Raw genomic sequence first — 21,524 nt, forward strand, 5'->3', positions numbered from 1 at the left:
AAACCAGAAGCTGTATTTCTCAACATAGTGCTGCAGTATGCAAAGTATGCCTAGTCCATGTTAGCACTTCTCACATTTACATCTACTCAAAGGCAACTTCCAAAAAAAATATGTGACCTTCATTGATTGTGACTGTTGTGAAAGCTGTTTTGATTTTGGTTTTCCTTTTAAAAATGGAATGGATGTGGTCATGAAACTGGAGAAGAGGGGAAAGAGCATCACACTGAGTAAAAACTACATAGTGGTGCTAATGAGGGCTGGGAAGAGTGTTTACTTTCTCTCTAACCATTTTATTAAAGCAGGTGTAGCTTCAACTGTTTTAAGTAGCTAGGGAAGCTAATTGTTTTCTTCCAGGTCTTTTGAAGCTGCCTTTTCTGAGGATTTCTACTCTGCAGTGAAGGTACAAGTTCAGGTATCTTGTTTTGATTCTCTGAATCGAACTGCTAAAATTCTTACTGATGCTACCTCTTATAGGTGGCTGCATTCAGAAAAAGGGTCTTGCATATGCCATTTTTTTTGAAAGGCATAAGTTAAAGATATGATTGGAAAACTTTTACCTACATTTTCAAAGTTAAAACCATCTGTTATCTCAAACTATTTTTGCAACAGAGTATACCACAACACGAAAACTAGAATTAAAATAGAATGTGTAGGCAATTAGGTGCGATTCCCATGTGTGCTAGTTCATCAGCATTTTTTCCTTGCAGTACCTATTTGGAAACCTATTTGAGCATCTGCCTCACCAATCAGCTGTAAATATGCGCATGAAGGGACATATATGCAATTTTGATCACTCAGGCTGCCTCCCTTGAGTTTTTTAGGGAAAAGTTTTCAAGTAAGTTCCAGACAGTCATAAACTATCAATACACAAAAATAGAATCTTTGAAAAATGCTGGGATACGGTATCAGCTGGTACAGTGTAAAGAAAACAAAGCCATACTCTTCTTGGTGGTATCCAATGACAAAATAAGAGACAGTAGGCACAAATTGAAATAGAAAATCTGTTTAAGAAAAAGCTTTTTAACTGTAATTTTGATCGAATGCAAGGAACAAGGTTATGGAGTCTGTCTTTGGAGATACTTCAAACCCAGCTGGATGTGACCCTGACTCAACCTGCTCTAGCTGACCCTGCTCCAAGCAAGGAGGATTGGACTAGATCTCCAGAGGCCCCTTCTGACATCAACTGTTCTGTGATGTCTCAGGGACTGGGGTCAGGTCTGTTTGATACAGCAGGTAAAATGTGTGTTAAACTACAGATGGGAAGATGAAGCTGCCAGAGGTATGAGAAGGAACTAAAAGGAGAGTTAAGGATAAAATCAGGTATTTTGGATAGTGATGCATTGAGGGGGGTATAATGTGTTAAATTCCATTTGGAAGAAAGTGGCATTATAAACTGGAGCAAGCAGAAATGCCCAACTAGCATGCATGTACCTGCTAACCAGGTAGTTCTGAATCAGTTTCTGAACTCTCTAACCATAGATCATAAAAATATCTAAGTTGCAATTCAACAGTGCTATGCAGTTAAGCTGAAGACCATCAACAACATTGCAGCGAGGAGGTAATCTTTGAGACAGTCTTCCAGAAGTATGAATTTGAACTATTGTGTCCATACAGAACAGTCTGTACAGATGATTATAACAGAAATGCCCAAAATTCAGGAACAGAAATTTCTCTAATGTTGGAATTAACATTCAAACTGTCCAAATCCTATGCTTTGGAGCTGGTTAACCAGGAAGCTAATGAAAAACTGCTGTAAATTACTAAAATATTGAGAACAACATAGCTTGAAACCAGGGTTTAAAAGAAAAATCCTAATCCTTGTTTAATTTTTTTAATGGACAGTTCATTGTATCAGGTCATGTATATAACAAAAGCAAGTTTTCAAGCATTTTTAAGAGTCCTTTAAAGAGCATTTGTAGTTCACTTCTTCAGTGTTAGGTATCTCATGAAAAATCTCTCACACTTGTGAAATAATTGGTTCAGATAACATCACTATTTCCTATTAATGGTTTTAATGATACTTGGATCTTCAAAGACAAACTCTTCCAGGATTTAAAAACAAAACACTGTACTAATATACCTATGCTTAACTATACATGTATTTTGAAAATATATCCCCAGTAACTATTCTGTTTTCAAAATAAATATTTGTTACAATCAAGAACTCGTATAACTTCAAGATAATTGTCCTCTTAGGAACTACACCTTCATGAGTTTTGAAAGTACCCAAGAAAAATATGTGATAAAAGCACCAAATAATTAAATGTCTTGGTTGTTTTAAAAAGCTTTGGGATTGCAATGGTCAAAGAAGATTTACCTGCCTGAAAGATTAACTTCTGAAGCTGTATTCTTAGGCCAAGGTCATCAGAAGCTGCTCAAGGTATTCTCACCATATGACTAATTTACATATATTACGTATGAATACATACCTGTGACTTAACAAATGGTGATAATCTGTTCGTTTAAGAATAGTAGCATTCATAATGTTTTTGCCAATTCTTTCAGATTCCTTCTTAAACAGCTCAAAGTTTCAATGGTAGTGGAGCTGACAACCGCACAGAAGACATAGTCCAGCAGCACTTGTATTAAGACTGAAGCACTTTTCCACTTTGCTGAAGTATATTGTCCATTCATACAGGGTATTTTCCCTTTTTATTAAGCCAGCTTCACTTCTACTTTATACTTGCAATCCTGTTGCCCTCTCTACTATAGCATCACTGATAGGTGAATCATTTCTGGTGGGGAAAGATCTCAGAACCAGTGTGGTTCCCTGATTTCATGTGCTGCAGAGGACAGTCCTGTGAGTGTCCTGTGAGTGAGCCCTGGTCAACAGTGCTCACTATAACTACAAAGAAATCATTTGCTCAGGTATCCAGTGGACCAGTTGCAAACAGGAAAGGAAACCAACCTTTTACCCAAGTAGCACCTATGGTGAGACTAGAGAAATTACTAATGTTTTGGTTGGGTAGTGTGAACATTTTTTTTCCTTACAAATCCAACTATATATTAAACTTCAGAGAACCATCTGTCTCTGTAATCTGGGCAATTTTAGTGTTCTTTAATGCAGTATGAATATAATGTAATTTGAGAGCACTAGCTTACCAACAGCACTGTCATAATGAAAGCAAAACTTAATGCAGTTACTTTTTTTTTAATTGCTACAGGAGGCCTGATTACTTTCTCTTACAAAGGCTAGATGGCACTCCATTAAGAATGCTTATTTTACATTTTCTACTTCTGTTACTACTCGCAGTATTACTCAGCAGTGAATTAAGACTATGCTTGTTCTAAGAGGCCATGTTTGTTTTAATTCCTGAGTATTTCTTTTAGTTACAAAGTTAGAGACTTGCCCTAACTGAAAGGGTGCCTGCAGAATTGCTAGCTTTAAATGGGAGATGGGTGCAGAGGGCAGCTTCTGGGGGCCTTTATAAACTACGGCCTAACAGGAGCTATGAAATCTAGCACACGGAAACTTGCCTGGGGGCAGTTCTCCTTTTTTTTTCCTGTGCACGTAAGCAGCTTTAGCCATGTCAATGCTAATCCTGAATCACTTGGCTTCTTACAAAAACTTTGAGTACAAATACTTGCATTGCTCCAATGCTGAGGTTACATAGTTGAGCTGCAAAATAAAAAGCACATGATTCTCACTGGGCTTAGTTTGCCTATCAAGCTACTAAGTTACCACAGCTATAAGAACTTTAGTTTTAAAATTTTGATATGTGAAATTGTAAAGATGAATATTTCCATAACTTCAGAAATCATTTGATTTAACTGTACTGGTTTTAACTCTAATTCACATTCAAGTCCAAAACTATATAAACTGATGAAGTCTTGCCCAGTGAAGTAGCCTTTGAAATCCAGACCTGATATCAAAGCTGTCTATTTACATTCTTCCATAAACAACAGAGCTTGGTCTTGAGAAGCATGTAGGCCATAAAATTAGAAGTTCAGAGTAGAATTTCCAGTTATTTTAAGCACTACAAATTTTATTTTATTAGCCAACTTAGAAACTAGTCTGTGGTAGCATCTAGCTTTTTGCAAATTTTTTACCATATAAAGTTTATTGCTTCTGAAATGAGTATATGGGGGGGGCACTCAAATGTCTGTCCCCCACCTCTCCTAGAGATTCAGGCTTTCTTCCTTGCACACCTAGAAGACTTCAGTCTGTGCTTGAAGAGTAAATGCAGAGTGCTTTTCAGGAAAGATTTTTAAAATAAGTTATAAACTTGAAAAAGTCTGAGCTGAGAACTTCAGTGCAGTTTCACTAGCTGTAACCTTTGCTCTGAGGAATAGCTATAATACTGGCATCATTGCTGCACCCCTTACACAGCTGTCTACCTAACTTTCAAACTGTGTACAGTTTATGCAATGTCAGCCACAGCAAATGTTTACCTTGGGGCAGGGAAAATGAATTTCACCAAAAATTTGTTTTGAGATTTTGAATGTCTGATTTATTTTCAGTCCAGGCAAGTGCACAAAACAATTTTTCTTTAGGTTATAGGCCTAGCCCAGGAGATCAAGAGCACTTGAAGCCAGCTGCACCAAAAGGCACTGAATCTCTAACAAAAGGAACACAAGAAATGTTTTATTCCTGCTATGCAATACTTTTGTAACCAATTTATATACAGGAAGTATGCGGAACTTAAATAGTGAATATGCTAAACTTGTGGGTTTTTAATAGCAATAGTTTTAAGTGAAAAATTAATAAGTGAAGGGGAGAGAAGAATGTTTGATTTTAATTTTCAAGATGGACGTTATCTTGTTCATGGAAATTTGTTGCTAAAGTAAAAGGCAAGGAAGTAGGCCAAAGAGTTATAAATAAGTCTAGAAAGGAGTGCTTTTCTGTCTTCAATTAATATTTGGTTCTGGCAATATGAACTGACAGGTTTGGCTTGCCAAACTAGTCATAAACAGTAAACAGTTTGTAGAAGAGGTTAATATACTGCAAATCACATTAAGATCAACATAAGTATAGGTAGCAATATGAACTGACTTTATTGTTAGCATTGTAAAATGTTGAATAGTTTAATAACTACCCGTAGCAATATATTGTATCTTTATGTAAAACATTTCAAAATCTATTTACTGTAGAAATAATTTTAATTGCTCTAAGTTGTTCTGTGCATGCTATTCATTAAAGCCAAATTATATTAGGGATTTTTTAAATCTCAGTATCGGGGTTTTTTTCCTGCTTTAGTTCATAGTGTACTGAATTTTTCTGGGGGAAGATGAGAATAGCAGAATTTTATTAGAGAAAAGTCCTGTTTTGAAAATGAGTCCTAAATATTAGAATACTGATCTCTCTTACAATTTTGCAGAAATCTGTTCACAGAGTCTTATTTGATATTGAAACTTAACAATGGCCTTGATAGCCAGAAACAGTTTTGCTGGAGAGTGGTGTGTAGCACCATTAGTCTCCTCCTGTTCTCATCTCCAATCCCTCTGTGGTTTATCAGCATGAAGCAAAACTGAGCTCTTACACACACAAAACAACAGGCTTATACTTGCCTCAGTAAAGGAAAAAATCTCTCAATGCTGACCTTGATAAAGAGATATGCAAAATAATACCCCTTACACTTAAGCTGAAAACCATTAGAAAGGCTAATGTGGAAGCTAACAAGTAAAAGGATGTATTAAATGTTGTGAAGAAGTACAGGAGATTCTGAAGGACTCATTTTGGTGAAGTATTTCTAGTTTCCTGGTTCTCTGAAGAAGTAGGAGGTAGTGATCGTGTTCTTGCTGCCAAGACGTTGGGTGCATCTTGTGAGAAAGGGAAATGCGGAGACAGAAGACTCCTTGTGCTGGAATTCCAGAAGGGAAGAGGCCTGGATCAGGTTCTGGCACCTGCGCAGCTTCGTGCTGGCGTGGTGGATGGCATAATAAGCTATGTAAACCCAGTGCTTGCCAGGGTTGCTGTTTTGTGATCTGAGTCTGAAGACCTCAGATTGGCAGTAATGAAGAAATATATTTAAAGAAAGAAAAATGTGAATGTAACCATTCACTGGCTTGCAAGTTATGGATTAAATTATGGTGGAAAAACTTTGATCTATCAGAAGCAAAGACCACTAACTTAGGAAAACTAAAGTTGAAGCATCTGTTTTTCTTTTCCCTATCCTATCTATGTATGTATTACTGATTTCCTTCTAAGGAGAGACTTCCAGTGCAAATCTTACATTGATATCTTCTCTTGCGCATAGTTCCTGAAATGCTGTTGCCCTGTTCCCTTATCCATGTGAACTGTAGCAATTTTAATTTACATTTACCAGAATAGGTCTTCAATAGTATCACTTAGTTTGATATCATTTATGTTTACACTTGAACAGAAAGCAAGTCCAGCGTTCAAAATAAGACTTAAAGACTTAATAGGGAAGCATTGCAACTACTCACATAAATCTTATTTTGAACTTATACCGTCATTTAAGGTTGATTCTTTTTGATAAGTTACCCAATAAACTAGAACTCACTGTCATAAGTGAGCTATCAGTGATATTGATAGGTTAATGGAATTTGAAAGAGGACTGCACATTTATATGTGCGATTAGAATAACTGCAGTTGCATATGATGAGGAATTTTGGTCTGTTAGCAGACTGCCTCCACTGCAGTGAAGCGCAGGCAGCTGCCCCCGGTTACTCTGCTCCATGCCTCTGGGAACACTTCCCAGGATACAGCAAGTGGTCTTCACCTCTTCCCCTTCTTCCTACCCACTCTGTCTGTTTCCTGTCCATTTTGGAAAAGACTTCCCACATGGTGCCTTGTCACCTCTGACAGATGAACTTTAGAGAGACAGGATAACCGATAAGAAATGTTTTCTTAAGGTACTCTTTTTCTTTTTCTTCAAAATAGAAGAATAGTGTATAGGGCAATATGACTATACTGCCCTGTTTGTAAGTAAGCTGTTTTCTAAGCCTCATGCTGTGCTTCTCTGAAGGAACTCCTCTGCCCAGAGGAACAGTGAAGCTGTCTCTGGGAGCCAAAGATGTTTCCTCTGAGAAGAAAATGATTCTGCAGAGGGCAAATGGGGGGGCAGTGGTGAGACCTGTTCTGGACTTAGACTTGGCTGCCCCAAGATGGTGCAATTCATTTATCGCTACAGATGAGCAGCAGAGTTGGTCAGCATTCCTCAACCTTCACAGCTCCTCACACTTCAGACAGGGCTCGCAGTCATAAGTATCTCTGTTTCCTAAGCCACAGCTGTTTCCAGCACTGCAGCTTGGTCTTTCCAAAGTTCTGTGGGTTTTTATGAAGGTTTAGCAATTTTGGTGATTTATCTTGAAGAAACAGGGGTGTCCTTTATGGAGATCTGCTGAGTGTTGCTGGAACACTGTCCTTCTCCCTCTTCAAACAATGATAGAAATCTTTGCTGCCTTGTTTTTCAGAGTCAGTGCTCATCCTGCCTCAAGGCATTGAATTTACTGGAGCCTGCCTGGACTTAATTTCTGTAAAGGCCTGTTTGCTTTTGGATGACTTTCTGACTATGTAAGAACTTGCAAAAAAAAAATCTCACCAGCTTTCTGCTCCAAGGAAAATCAGTCTTGGCTCACCTAGAGCACATGGCAGTGTCTCATATCCTCACCCCAGGCTGCTCGCATGCTTACTCCAAGCCTGTTCCCCAGGAGGTCCCCATCTCAATAAAACAATGATAGTTCACCTCTGAATTTCTTAGTCTTTTCAGTAGTCTGCCCTTCTGGGTTGCTCTTTGGCTGCAGTTTATCTTCTGTTACTGTCCAGGACAACAGCAACAGATTTTTCTCTAGCTGGATGTGGGGGATCATTTCAGTCACCTAACAGCCTGCAGTCATGAGACTTTTCTCACTGCCCATGTCCCTGTGGCTGGTCCACCACACAAAGTTTTGTCCCAAGCTTTGAGTCTCATCTTCATTAAAACACAAGTAGTTTTTTTTCTTTTAGGTATCCCTTTCCTGGGGCATGAATCCATGCATTGGGTCCCAGGAGAGCCTTCACCTTTCTTTGACAGTGACCTTCCTCTTTCAGGGATAGGAAAATTGACACTGCAGAGAAGAAAATGGCTATTTCTACACAAATTGGAGAATGACCATTGCTTAACATCTTGCTAAGAAACCAGCAAGGTGGGGCTTTTTTTGTTTTTGTTTTTTTCAGATACATGCTTAAGGCTGTGGAGCTCTATTTGGGCTTTCAAGCCAGCACAGTGCTAGCAGGGAGACCTCCAGGAAGGGTGCACAACTGGAGAGTGATTCTGGAGTCCTCGTCCTCTTCAGAGGTGTGAGCCTCTTTTGCATGAAACTCTTCTGGATGGGACATGCCTACAGGATACCCTGTGGATATAGTTATGACCAAAAAATTATCTCTGGCTGAAAAATTTGCAGTGTGAAAACACCCACAAAGATCCTTTAACAGTGCTTACTGGTAAGTAATTTTTCTACGCTGCTGCAGCACCCATTACCGTTGAAACAAAATCTTGCTTTCATCAGGCATTTTCTTCCCTGCTTTCTACATTTCACAGACTTCACAGCTGCTTGGAAAACTGCCTTATTTTTCACTTATACAGAAATTAAATTAAATTGCTACACTTAAAGCACCCCTCAGTACTGTTTTGAAAGAAGATTGTGAAGCATTTCAAAAGAGCTCTATATTATTTACTGCCTGTATCAAGATTTGCATGCATGTCACTTTTTATTTTAGAGGTGGTGAAAAATCAAACCTGTAGATGCTATATCACGTTATATAAATTATAACGTCTAAGAAAAGTTGGCACAGAGAGGCATGGATATTACAGTATTCTAACAAACAAGACTAGAAAGTAACTTTCTGTTTTAAATTAAAATAAATGATGTATGTGAGAATAAATACTTGCTTTTCCTCCACTGGAAGGAGGCACTTTGTCCTTTGCAGAAATTAGTTATATGCTGGAGAGTTAAATAGAACAGAATTGTAATTTCACTAAAAGACTCGTTCAAACCCATAAAGCCTTACTGACTTGATGGTTCAGTGGTTTGCACACTTATTGTAAACTGGGGAAAGGACAGGAAATGAAACAAGATTAGGCTGTAAGTGCAGATTAATGGCTCTGATGGTCTTGCTATTCAGCAGATCCCATTCTGTTGCTTGAATTTCAAGACAAGAGGAAATTGTCTAAAGGAATTTCTGGGATCTGTGCAGTACAAGAGGGAAATTATCTTGCACCTATGAAAGACTTGACCTTCAGGGCAGTGCAGGGTAGCGCGGGAAGAGAAAGTGTGTTTGTTTCCAGAGACTGCTTTCTCTTTGTGTGCGGCATCTGGCCTGTATCTCCTGTTTAATGCGTTCACTAGCCTTTCTCAAATTTCGTCAAGACCTGCAGAAGATGTGCTCCAACATAAATGCAGGTAAAATCACTTTGATCGTTTATTTAAGGATTAAAATAATAGCCTGACTAAGGGGACATTATCCACATTTCATTTCACTGATGGGTGCTGGATAAGCTCTTCGCACGAGGGTTAGCACAAAGGGGTCTCGGTCTGTGACGAAGGCTCCTACATGCTGCAACACAAACTCGTTGCAGCAGCAACAGCGCTGTGGCTGTTTCAGGGGCTGGGCTGTCCTGTCCCATCATGGCGCGCTCCCCTGCGCAGTGGCTGCGTACCGCGGTCCCCACGGCCGGGCTGGGGGACCATGGGGGCACCTGCCTCCACCACCGGCCCTCTTCTGAGGGCTTAGCACGGGTTGGAGGAGACCAACCCGGAGCGGGGGTTTAACTTGCCCCTAGCTCCTGATTTGGGGGTGGTTTCCCTCGTGTTTGGGGCTTTTATGGTTTTGAACTCCTCGTGCAAGCACCAGCCCGGCGGTGCGAAGGTGCCCAAGGTGCCACCAGGCCTGCGGGCAGCGCGCCTGCCCGCACCACGCGCTGCGTGCCCAAACCGGCCCGCACTGCCCCAGGGAGCCCCCGGCCCCGCCTCGGCCCCGGCCCCGGCCCCGGCCCGGCCGTCGCGGGCGCGGGGAGCCCGGGCCGCTGCCCGGCGCCCGCCAGCGCCGTGCCGGGGCCGCCCGCTGCCCCGGGAGGCGCCGGGCCCCGCCGGGCGGGAGGCAGGGAGGCAGGCCGGGACGGAGGGAGGGAGGGGGAGGCCGAGGCGGGGCCTGGCGCCCGGCCCGGGGGCGCCGCCGCCGCCTCCCGCCGCCCGGTGGCTGCTGCCTCCGCCGGCGGCTGCCAGTCCCCCATGGCGGCACCGAGGCGGTGACTCCCCGCGCCGGCCGGGTAAGCGCGTAGGGGCCGGGGCGCCGGGCCGGGCCGGGCCGGGCCGGGGGGCGGCGGCGGTGCCCTGCCCTCCCCACCCCTCCCCGCCGGCGCGGGGCGCTGCCGCTGCCGGGGCGCCGGTGCCGCGCTCGCCGCCTCCGTCGGGCTCGGAGCTGCTGCTGCTGCTGCTGCCGCCGCGGCGGGCGGGGGGGAGCGGCCATCCCGGGCCGACCCGGAGTCCCGCTCGCACCCGGCGTGGAAACGTCCCGGTAGCGGGACCGCGGCGGCTGCAACTGGGCCAGCGGGCGCGCGGCTTCGTTTTGAGTGAAAGACCCAATTTAAAAAATACTTGGCTCCACTTTTTTCTTTTTTTGGGGGGGGGGGGTAAGGGTGGAAAGGTCCGCGCGGAGCCCTCGCTGCCGGAGCCGTGAGCCTCCCTGCGCGGAAACGAACCGGCGCGGTTTGCGCTGGGCGTCCTGCGAGCCCGGCGTCCCGCGGCCTGCGCCGTGCTGCGCGGGGCCGGGCGGCCGGGAGGTTGCTGTCCTGTCCTATCCTGTCCTGTCCTGTCCTGTCCTGTCCTATCCTGTCTTGTTCTATTTTATCTGAACTGAAACTAATTCCTGGAGCCTTTCCCGTTCTCTAGTAACCGGCTGGCGATGCGCAGCCGCGCGCCGCGTTCCCAGGCCGAAGCCCTCGGCAGGGAAGCGCCGCGGCGCCGGCGGCCGGGCCGGGCCGGGCCGGGCCGGGCCGGGAGGAGCGCGAGCCTCGCGGCGCGGGCGGCGCGGGCGGCACGTGCGGCCCACGCTCCAGCGCGCTGCAGGCTCGAGAAATGGCTCTTGGGCGTGCTGGGGGCGAGCACAAGGAGGAAGAGTTTTCGCTTTCTGGTTTTGAATATGTGCTCGCCCAGGGGGGCTTTTCAGTAAGCATTTTTTTAAGAAAAAGTGCTTATGTAGGTGTTCTGGTATCTGTGGTAAATCAGAGCGTTTCTGAAAAGTACTAGGGAAAGTGCTGACTGAGATATCTCTGAGATGTGCAGTTAAAGTTAAGTTACAGAGTCTACACTTAGGTTCCCAAATAAGGATGCTTCTTCCCCAACGTGGAGAGCGCCATAAACCCTCACTGATTTCTATGAGAACAGGACTTAACGTTTTTGGGGAGAAAGGTAATGACTTTTTTTTTTTTTTTTTTTTGCGTGGGGGGTTGGGGAGAGACGTTTAAGAGCCTGAGGCTCTTATATACAAGCCATTCTTTTTCTGTTAACTGAGTTTTCCTTATCTGGAGTCTGAGACTCTTCCACATGTCTAATAGAAGAACAAAAAAAGAGGTAGTTGAAGGCAAAACATGGATTTGCCTATTTATTGCTCTGAAAGCAAACTTACAGCAAGCAAATGTTATGAAAAAAACATTAGATTAGCTACTTCCTTGATTATAGGTGTGAATAGCCATACATAGATGAGTGCTTAGTACTGCACTATATATAAATAGTTGTAGTTGAGCACAGAAGTAGTTTGCCCAGCAGAATGTGGCCTGAGGTTATACTTAACTGATACTAGAATTGTAAATCAAACCACTGGGAAATTCTGAGTTAAGGCAGGTATTCTGTCCTTGCTACTGTTCAGATTTGATTATTCTCTTTCTTGCTGTCTCCTTCTACACAAATTAAGAATGTTATTTTCTGTAACTGTTGGGATTTGTAGGCTTAATGGTCCTGGGTTTTGTTTTGTTTTTTTTGATAAGGCTACCTAAATGTAGGTCTCTAAATCCTAAATTCAGGTAAACTTTTAAGTTGAGGCATCTGTGTATGAATGCACTTAAATGCACTCAATTAAACAAATAGAGATCTACTGTCATGGACTTTGTTTTACTTTACGCATTGGTGTGACAAGATTCCTCTGGTCCACCACTTCTTTTCTTACAGGTTTTATTAGTATGAATTCCTTTGAGTCTTTAACTTTGGGAAGCCACAATGTACACATGTATTTAAAAAAAAAAACATTTGGAGAGGAGTCCAATTTAGCCTTTTTGTAGGAAGGAGTTATGAATTATACTTTCTGAAATGACTATCATCAGTGTCTATTAAAAATACTTCTATTTAGCTAAATAAATGAGGATTTCATTATGATATTCCTTCTCATTAATACTAATAGTTTTATTGGACTGTAAGAAAGTACAGTTTCCTGCAGTTTAAAAGAGGGTTGTTCTCTTCAAAAATGTTAGTAGTAGCTATTATATAGTACTTTTCATCTTACAAGAACTCTGCAAGTCTTGTGCAATATGTCAGTCTGTAGGAAGGTACTAGCTCTTGTTTATGGCCACTAAAGCATGAGGAAATTTTAAATGCTGATTTTAAAAACTGACTCTAACCCAAAAAAAGAGACTATATTATATCGTTCAGTGAATATGCTAAATCCAAGAATAGTATTTCAAATAGTCTCCCAGCTTCTTATTATTCACTGCTGAGACTTGTGGAAAGAGCTTTTGAAGTGTCCTTTTTGTCACGTATTCTGTTTTGTAGCATTTCATCCATCACTTCACTTGGACAGTACAAATACTAGCCGAGGACCGGTTTTAAATTTGTTTCTCACCACGGCCTGTTCAATGTTTTGATACATGATCTGTGTGCCAAAGAGCTCAGGACTTTTTTTTCATCCGGAGGACCGTTCCACTCTAAAAGAAGCCTGTTGCTATTAGAGAAGCAGAGCGGTACATGACTGCATTTCTGCCACTCGGTAATGTAAGGCAAGTCTCTCCCTCTGCCGAGGGGGAGGGCTGAGGGAGTGGTTTTGGATGCTGAGCTACTTGCCAGGGCCCTCTCCAGTGTTGTCGTGACCAGAGCACTTTTGTGGGAGGTTTGCGCATTCCTAATAGTAACATGTTTCCTAAACAAAGTTTAAAATTACTTCAGTAGCTTCAATAACAGTCCATTAGTTTAGTGACCTACGTAAGCAGTGTAAATAAAAATAGATTTCTTTTCCTCTCTCTTTCAGGCCAAAGCACTATGGTGTGTTTGTTGGGTTCTTTTGTTTAAAAAGAAAACCAGCAAAAACTTCTATACCACAAAATGTCAGCTAGTGTCAATAGACAGTTTACGTGAAACTCTTCTGTAGCTGTCCATTGGCCCTCTGAAATCTGCCTACAGGGTGTAAGTTATGCAGTAACTATGGTAATGCTGAAGAGTAGTGTGATTCAGAAAGCATTAAGTAGGACTGATTAAGTAAACTGAATGAAAACTGGAACACAAGCACCTTTATCGAACACGCCGGCACTCTTTTCAACAGCAAAACAGCCCAGTAACTTTAGCCTCATTGTGTATGCTCCTCTTCCCCCAATTATCTTTTAATTGGAAGTTTTCATTTGTATAAAAAAGAAAGGCCCACTGGATAGGTGTGTTGTATAAATGAGAGAACCATACATATGCATGAAGTGAATTAAAAATGATTTACATATCTTCTCTAACCAGATACTAGGAAGAAAGAAAACAGTGTGTCTTAGAAGGCACTGTGATAAACAGGAGGGAAAAGAATAGAAACACTTAATAGCCCCAGTTAACATATTGATTTGATCATACTTGTTTTTTTCTTCTAGAAAAAGAGAGCTTTTCTTTTAAAGATGTTCAGTGTAACACGGAGAACCATTTTGTGGTTCTTACGGTTTAACCCTGTTCTCATTCAAGTTAGCAGAAATACTCCTGCTACGTTGGGTAGGAGATTCAGTCCTTGAGAGATCTTTCCTGACAGTCACCTGTTTGCCAGCCCATAGGGCATGAGCATAGGTACACCCATCCCATCTTCTCAATTGCGAATGTGAACTCCAAAGACACAAGGAAGCATGTGCTGCAAAATGTATTACTTAGGCCTGCTACAGTCAGTTACTTTCTGGGATGTGCCAAGGGTAACATCTCAGATGTTCAGCATTTTCCTGATCGTAGCATGGGTTTCCTCAGTCAATTCTGAAGGAACTGATGGAGAGCTTACAACTGAGGGGCCTGAGAAGGATGTTGAGACTAGCGTCAAGTACTAATATTTACCATTCTTGTAGTTAGACCTGATGACATACCATAGGTAGACTCTTTTTGTAATTTTTGTTTCTTTCTTTTTTTTTTTTAATAACAGAGTCAGTCATAAGTGTACCTATTTCTGGATCTTTTCTTATTTACCCAAATTAGCCAGATTTGGTGGTATGATGCAAGACATGATTGCATCCTCTCCAAACAAAATAGTTAAATGTAGCTGTGAATTGGGAAAAGATTCTTTTTCAATGTTAGGAAGTGCTCATTGCAAGTCTGTTATTCTTGAATGTTTTGTAGCTGGAGGTTGGCTTCTGATTGACTTCTCTGCGTTGACTGTTGCATTTATTGATTTATATGTGTTTTGTCATGAGCCTGCATACTGGATAAGTCAAACCAAGTAGTACCGGAGTTGGTGCAAGTAGCTTTGTAGTTCCTGTCAGGTGAACAAGCTGGCCTTAGGATAAGAGGCCTACTATTGCTTTTTGCAGCTCGCACTTGGTATGTACACTGATGAAGAGACACTTCTGAGTAACTTCCAGAAGCTACTTTAAATCACCGTGCTGGTATCTTCCCTGGTGGTACTTAAATTAGCTTTCTGTAAGTTTGTTTTATCCCTTCTCGCAAGTTGTGTTCTTGATAATAAACTCTGCAAAAAAGTCTTGAGAGGTTCAGCCCCTTGGTGATGGCATTGCAGCAGTTCATGAAGGTCTCTCCCTTCCTGCGGAGCGTGCCCTTGGCACATCCCTCCAGAGTCCTGCCCACAGATTTTTGGTTGAATTCTGTCTGTAGACTCTCCTGCCCTAATTTTTATTCACAACTCTGAAACACTAAAGGAATGTTCTTGTTTTTCTAGAGTGCCAGCTTAAAATTAAAACTAATATACCCTACCCCCACACTTTTAGTCAACAGGGAAGCTGATCTGACTCACCCCATGACTGTGTGACTGCAGGAGCAGGGCAAGGGAGGGTGTGGGAATCATGATTTATGATAGATGGGGAGATCCGTTCAAGCTGATCGTGCAACACACAGGACCAGTCATATATGCTGTTTTATTGTCTTTCTGAGGCAGCTTTGGAATTTACTTCACATTTAAGTATTAGGGAGGATCTAATAGAATGGATCAGGAAATAAAAAGGAATTTTTTTGCAGTGTGTACCAGCTGAGGTTTGGGGTGATTATTCCATGGCAAAAATGGAAGTTGTTTCTAATACAAATGCTAAATTTAATATAGAAACTGGAGGGTCATCCCTGTCTTACCTCGCCCTGCTGTGAGCTAGAAGAGCTATTTCTTTGAGAAAGACCCACTTCAGCAACAGCCAAACAGACTAGGATAGTTATTAGAGATGTGAATCTGGCAGCACTGCTGCTTTCCTTTCATTTTCTTTTGAGAGCTTCCTGTAGGTTTTCCTTCCTATGTGAATTTTGTATCTGTTTGCTACCTTGAAGGCATCAGATGCAGTTCTGAGAAGCCGATGAGTGGATGTTTCTCCAGGCCTCGCTCGTTGGACGTCACTGCAGCCTCCACCCCGAGCCCTGGGTGCTCTGCCCGGCGCGCACAAAGTGCTGCTGCTGTTGTAACTGTTGTTATTTGCCCTTATGGTAGTAAGTCCCCCATGCACCAAGCCGTGTTAAACCATGCTCACTAGAAGCTTTTATTAGCCTCTGCCTTGTCCTTTTCCCCAGCAAGAAAAGTAAACTTTGTGTCTACTTGGACTGCGTTCACATACTGCGATGCCAGCTGACTTTCCAAAACCTAAAAGTCCTACTGTGGGTGCACTGTGAAGGAACAACATATATCATCATAAAGATTTCCCTTCCCCAGTTAAGTTTTTGGTGTAGGAACTCATCTGAGAAACTCTCTTATTAACATAAAAATGCTGGTGCTGAATGGCACCGGCTGCTATTTCCTTTTCTCTGTGCCCTGCCGGCAATCAGAAGTTGGGGATTTTCATGGTGATTTTGGTAGGTGGTCTGCTGATAGCATGCAGCTGCTAAATATTTTCACCTGCAAGGGTGATGCTAAGGGCATATGGTGATCTTTAAAAATTTAGAGGGTGGGGAGTGCTTCATTGACCAGCAAAGTGTGGGAGTGCCAGTGATAAAGCATTTGGGCCAGTTAATGGACTTGACAGATTTTAATGACGTAATAATCTGTCATGCTTTTATGTTTGCTGTAGTATTTGCATCATAGGTACTGATTTTTTTGTTTTTTATTTTTCCCTGGCATAGGCAAGGTCTGGCAGGGAGATTTGCTTTATTCCCATTCCAACTTTAAGCTGTGTGGGACACAAGGAAGCAGTGTTATGTTGGTACCCTTAAAAATGTCGGTGATTTTTCAGACCTATGTGTGCAAGTATCAGTCGCCTTATTCACAAACTCCCCTTTGACTTGAGATGAAAAAGAGTTACAGTGAAAGGTGTTTGCGTGAGTTACCCCCGCCTTTACTCTGGTGACACGAGCACTGTCAAAAGCTGAAAGCTTTTAATTCCTATAGCTTTTGGGGCCAGGAGTAAGGAATTCCAAATTAAACAGATTAGCTACAAGTTCAGAGCTTTTCCCAGATGTGCTTATACCCCAGAGAATGAGCAATGTAAATATAAGTTCACATTACACTTTGAAGTCTGTGTGTATTTTTGGATGTTACACCAGTAACTTATTTTCTGAAAGCAATGAAATGAGTAATGCAGTGGGAGACTTAATCTATGTATATGTCTTTGCAGTCAATTATGCCCCTTGGTTGTGTTTATTTCAAAAGTATAGTTTGGAGAACTGTTTTTTTCTTTGTCTAACAGAAGTAGAGCAGTTAAGTAAAAGTTCAGCCATATGTAGTCTCAAAATAAAATTTGTGGGAAATCAGCATAAATCAAGCAGTTTTTTCCATGGAAGGTGTGCTTTACGTTCTTTGTGTAGTTAACTGATAAGCAAAACAGTGGCGCAAAGAATATGGCTGTAAAATGCGGAGATAAATTGCCGTATTTTATGTAGATATTACAAGCGTTTACAAACATGAGGATATTTTACATGCCATATGCCCTTTGTTACTTAAAATGAGAATTTATACTTTCCTCTGAAATCATTACGCTTTATGGCAAAACGCTTTAAGAGTTGTCTTCATATTTGTACAATAAACCATAACAACTCATGTGATATCATTATGGGACCACATCGTGCGCCGTATGCAGAGTTTTGCGCCTGAATTTCTGTTTCACATGTGCACAGTGAACGACGTTGTCCACCGGAGACCTCAGCGGTACCATGTGCTGATGTGTAGTAGTTTGTGGGGTCCGTAGTCCTTGTGGATGCTGCGTTTCTGGGGTGCTTTAACTCTCAGGTCCTCATGGGCTACCTCAGCGGTTTAGGTGGCTTGGCTCACCCTGACTTTAGTTCCCACGGGCAGGAGATTACATATAAAATGTGGGATCTTGGGGAGCAGCGGTTAGGAGGATCTCATGGGGCAGCAATGAAACCTGTCTGAGGGTGGTGGTCCCCGAGGGGCGCCAAGCGACTGTGGGTGGGCAGCCCTGGCCCGGGGGCCTCTGGGCACGCGGAGGCATTAGCTCGCAGGTGCAAAGCCATGAGGAAATGGCTAAAAATGGACAAAATCGGATTTGGCTTTAAAAACAAACACCATACAGGTGATGGTCTGAACCTGAGAGCTGTCGCTGCGAGAGGCCAGAAATGTGACTGCTGGTGGTGGTCTGCACACGGAGTAGGTCCTGTGGAGGGTTCAGCTTGTTTTGAAGGGATTATTTAACTGCTTTCTCACACACTCTGTGTGTGTGTGTGTGTGTGTGTGTGTGTGTGTGTGTGTGTGTGTGTGTGTATTATAAGATATATGCGTGTTGCTGAGTTGACTTTTTTTTTGAATTGGAAGCCATTAGTTATGTTGACCCAATAAAACACCACCGTGGAAGTGGCACGCATGAGATGTGTGCTCAGGTGTTGCATCAAGAACTTAGAGAATATATAGCTTTAATAGTGTTGAAGCCACAATGGTCTCAGGAGCTAGAGAGATAATAATGAGTGCATTTATAAAATTATGCCTTCCTCTGTATCTTGGAGTATGAGTACAGTCTACTAAACGTTACGTGCACTTGCCTCATGCTTTGCAGGAGGAAAGTGTATCCCTGTCACCCCCAGGCAGCCCATTTCCGTTAGCTGACCCCGTTTCTCTTCAATCTTAAAAAATTGCCCATCGTGTGGTGGGGTGGCAGGTGGCACCTTGGCCAGCTGGCCACCAGCCTGTGGGGCCACTGGAAGCTAGTACCTCACATTGCACCTTGGAGGGGGTAGGAACTTGCTATTCCTGGTTTCTGTGTGGGAACAGATGATGGTGTCCCCCAGGAAGGCACCAATGTTGAGCAATATTTCACCAGCAGATTTCGTCGGGGATTTTAGAAGCAACAACAGAGCCAGTAATAGCTATGGCCTATAAGGTCTCTCAATAACAGGGCAGGAATGCTCTTCTTTACGTCCCTGCGGCATTAAAGTGAAGAAATTAAGCCACAACTTCTGTTTGTGAAATGCTGAGGGCTGAGTTAACCTGATGAATGTGGAGGTTGTTTTCAGGCAGAACAGGATGAATTGAGCTGAGTTTCAGCTTTTGGATTCACTGGTATTGACGAATTTAGGATCAACTGTTATTTCAGCCAGCCTTTTTCTTTGTAATTTTAATATTTAAAAAATGGTATTTCCTGTCACATTTCTGAATGAGATGCCACACATGCTTGTAATTTAACTGTTATGGGCTGCATAACATATGTTGTAATAGAGATCCATGGCATCTTGTACTGTTTTCCTGTTACCTAAAACTTTTGGGTTATGTTTATATGGGTCCCATGGTAGCTTCTTAAGAGTAAAACCAGATCTATTTTAAAGTTCTATTTTACTGCCATTTAAAGGAAGACTATCTTAATTCTTAAGAAGGAATGTTGAAGCACTTGCTAGGCAGAAAAGATCTTGAGATAAGATACTAGTTTTGTTCTGCGGATGTAAAAGCATCAGAGAAAAACTACATCATGTAGCATAAGACTGTAAATGTTTTCTTTTAAATACTAGATGAGTGGCACTAGTAGTACCCATAATATATGAGAGGGTGTGTTTCCTTTTATTAGTATTACATTCTATAAATAGTTTTAAAAGATACATTTGGATCTTTCTCCTTTCCCAGTGGTCAGTTCTGGTGATCAGTAAGCAATTATAACAGAATTGCTATATATTTTAACGCTTGATTCTTGGGTATGTATTTTTTTTATCAGTCACATTTTTTTGAAAAATACATTTCTGGAAAAGTAATAGAAGGTGAAAGCTACAGTCTTTGACAGGTACAGAAATGGTATTGTAACTGCAGATGTGAGATGCACCTGCAAAAGTGTTTTTCTTCATAGACATTTATTGACTGAAGTTAAGCATTTGGCAGGTAACTTTCAAGCATCTTTATAAGTATGTTTTATAACAGAAAAATATCTGCAAAATAATCTGTAACCATCACATTTAGAAAAAGTAGAGGTAAAAAACCCAACATCTGGAAATAATAAAGGACACAGAGAAACTTTAGTTCTAATGACAGAAAGGGGAATATAATGCAAAATGCATTCTTTACGGTAACCAGTATTTGTATTTACTTCCTTTCTCACTTTGTATTTTCTTTTTCATTCACACATCTTAGTTTCCTGTAATTTGCCAGTTTGGTGCTCTTGCAATTAGATAGAATAGCTTTGCTTTGTCGGACTGTTGAATTCACTGTCATTTCCGTTTTCGCTTTATGCTCTATCCATGCATTCATCCCAAGAGCCCATTTAGATAGGAATTCTTTCACTCTTCTTGCTCAGCGTGTTTTTTTTTTTTGCCCTCAGTATTTTCTCTTGCTCGCAGTCACTCATCTGTTGTAAATGCCCGAGTCCCTAATGGCAGCATTTGAGCCTGCTTCCTCCGGCCGCCGACCTTACCCGGGTGCTCCTGAATTCTTTTGTCCTGGCCGTTACAGAAAAAGCAACGCTTTAAGTTAGTGTCACGTAAGCTGTCATTAGCAGAAGAGAGAGGCATGTTGAGATGGAGCAAGATTTACAGCCTGAAAACTCTGAAACTTTCTGGCTGTAGAAATAATCAATAGGTACTGCTCAGTGAACAGTGCTGGAAAGCAAGGGTGCAGAATAAGAGAAAAAAGTTATGACAAAATCAGAGACCAAATAGCTGTGATTTTCTTCCCATTGCTTTATTTTGATGAAGCGATTGTGTGGGTGAAGGATACACTAAGAGCTGCCTGTGTTTGAATTGTGAAACAGTCATTTGTAACATGTTCACTCATTTTCTCTCTCTTTTTAAGTGGAGAGAATTCCTATAAAATAACTAGCATAGTGCAAATATTTTTACTGAACAAAAAGGTCAAGAGTTCAAAAAATAATGAAGGGCTAAAGTATCTCCATTCCAAGCTCTTGTTTGTTCAGCAGTGAAGTGAGCACGTTGTGCCACAGTTCATGATACCTTCCTAAAGGCTATAAACTGGCCAAGAAATAATGGTGAAATTTAAAAAATAACGACTTGTAGCATAGCATAAGATTTTACTTGGCTGAACTTTGTCATCTCCAGAAACTAACTGTTCTCTAAATGTTATTAGATAAAGAATGGCTTTTGCGATGGTGGGATTATATGCTGTAGTAGGTGTACCTTTGCTGTGTGATTAGTAGATGGCCTCACTATGGCTGTTCATGCGTGGGGAGAAGAGGATTGGCTTTAAGTCATCATTCTCTAACCCTAACTAACACGGTAGTGTATGTACAGGTGGTTTTGTATATATGAACTCTGCCTTCCCTGTGCTTTCAGGCACATGTGAATATGCCCTGACACTTTTTTTCCAAATGAACAACGTGTAAATAAGCCCTGTGGTGCATCATCATGGTGCTTGATTCTTCTGCAGTCGTTAGCAGTTTGTTTTTTGCTGCTTCATCAATTGTGAGCAGTGGGAAGGAAAAACTTCGAGAAGACATCCTGCAAAGGATACAGTGAGCATTTAAATTTCAGTGCATGATTTAAGACTGCAGGAGCAAGATTAATTGTTTACTGCTTACAGTCCTGCTCAGAGGACATCCAACAATGCCCTTTACCAAAAATATTTTGTTTGATGAAGTGTAATTTATTAATTGATTTAAAAGAACAGTACTTTTTCCAGGCTGTCAGCCAATTCGGTGCTTAGCAGATGCATATGTTGTTAGTTGTCCTTGACTTGTGTTTCACCAGCTTTTTGTATATGGTGGGTGCTTGTAAGCTACCCTTCAAGAGGGCTGTACTGCTTGTTCTTAAGGCTCTTTCTTGTTTATGAGTCTAAT

General features: G+C 41.9%; 1 protein-coding gene across 1 annotated transcript in view; it reads left to right on the forward strand.

Annotated features, from left to right (window-relative positions):
* Positions 1-444: 444 nt before the first annotated feature.
* LOC106490368 (stonin-1) overlaps positions 445-21,524 on the forward strand; it is a 58,176-nt gene continuing 37,096 nt past the window's right edge. The window contains exons 1-2 of the mRNA XM_067294558.1: positions 445-2,380; positions 8,120-8,386. The gene's annotated coding sequence lies outside the window, so the exon portion shown is untranslated. The remainder of the gene's footprint in view (positions 2,381-8,119; positions 8,387-21,524) is intronic.

Source organism: Apteryx mantelli, chromosome 3 (assembly GCF_036417845.1).
Source record: "Apteryx mantelli isolate bAptMan1 chromosome 3, bAptMan1.hap1, whole genome shotgun sequence".
NCBI classification, from domain to species: Eukaryota; Metazoa; Chordata; class Aves; order Apterygiformes; family Apterygidae; genus Apteryx; species Apteryx mantelli.